The sequence below is a fragment of the Frankliniella occidentalis genome, unplaced genomic scaffold (genome assembly GCF_000697945.3).
Source record: "Frankliniella occidentalis isolate FOCC.00 unplaced genomic scaffold, Focc_3.1 Scaffold489, whole genome shotgun sequence".
NCBI lineage: Eukaryota > Metazoa > Arthropoda > Insecta > Thysanoptera > Thripidae > Frankliniella > Frankliniella occidentalis.
This window is the reverse complement of record NW_026267607.1, coordinates 19,094-20,544: the sequence shown is the minus strand read 5'-3', so window position 1 is coordinate 20,544 and position 1,451 is coordinate 19,094.

Genomic DNA, 1,451 nt, shown 5'->3' with positions numbered 1-1,451 from the left:
CAACGCAGGTAGGGTAGGGACACTATTGGACACCACACCTTCACGCACACTGCACCAGGGCACGCCGGGCGCTAAGAGCTGCGCGTCGAGACACTTGAACAGCACCTGCACTGCAGATATGGACGAGGCGTTGACCAGCCGGACACTGCTGTGACCACTTGGACGTTGCACTACTCACTTGGACACTACAATGAACGCTGAAACACTGTAATCCAAAATCCAGAGGGGGCCGCTGCGACAGGGACGCTGGGCTGCGCCGCTGCGCCGTAAAATTCTGGGGCTCGTCGGGCGGGCCCTGCCGCCGGGCCCCTCAGCTGCGCACTCCAGATGACGCTCAGCGTGTGAGACAAAGGGCGAAACACAAAATCACTAATAACTCGCGAACCCCGCAACCGATCGACACAGCACTTTGCACAGACACTCGCGGGCACAACGCCGATTCACTGATACTAAATTGGACTCGGAGAGCTGAGATTATACCAACAAAATACGAAGCAGAAGACGGAGCGACGTGGAGGCGTGCGCACCCCACGCCGGCTCGGCCGGAACCCCGGCAGCTTTACGGGGACCACCAAACGAGCGGGAGAGAGGACATAGGGGGAGGGGGGTAAGAAGACAGAGACAGAAAGTGAAGACGCCTCAACAGCATGATCATGATGTCTCGCTCGGATCCACACCTCACACCTCGGCACAACGAAGAGCGGACTGCGGCGCCGACGGGTAGTAAGCTCGGCAACCAGGGCGGTGCAGGGAAAATGACATGATGTTGCAGATAGCCCACGGTATTATAGTTACTCGGGTGCACTCAACTCCTTGTTATGCAGTGCCCACTCCCCACTCCCTTCCCCCCTCCTCATCTGGCATGGGCATCAGGCCCGTACGTCTGCCAGTCTGCCTCTCTCTTGCACGCACGTACATTTAGGCAAGGGAGATCAGGAGACGGTTTGCCATTCAGAGCCCCGCCTCCTCTCCCTGACACTCGCTATCGCCGCCCTGCTACCGTCTCCGTACCGCCGCTCTGATCTTGGCACAAAACCCGCTCGCCCCCCTCCCCCTTCCCCTTCTCTCTCTCCATACAACCGCGCTACCTCCAATCAGACCATCTCTAATTCCCCGCACAACAGCGCTCACACACACACATCTCTCTCTCTCGCTCTCACACACACACAGACCCCACACGCACACTAACACACGCATCTCACACGCGCGCGCGCACACACACACATACACAGCGACACGAGCGCCGGAAAGCCAAAGCGCGCGCCTGCAATCACGGTAGAGTATGGGGGAGTGAGGGGGGGGCTGAGAGCGCAGGCCGTGATGAGGCACCTCCCCGAAGTGACGTGGCACTTTGCACGGTGCACTGCTGGCGGCCTACCCCCTCCCCTTCTCCTTTTCAAAATCTCGCTGTCGCTGCTGCTGCCCCGCGCCGCAACGCTGGGGAAACCGCC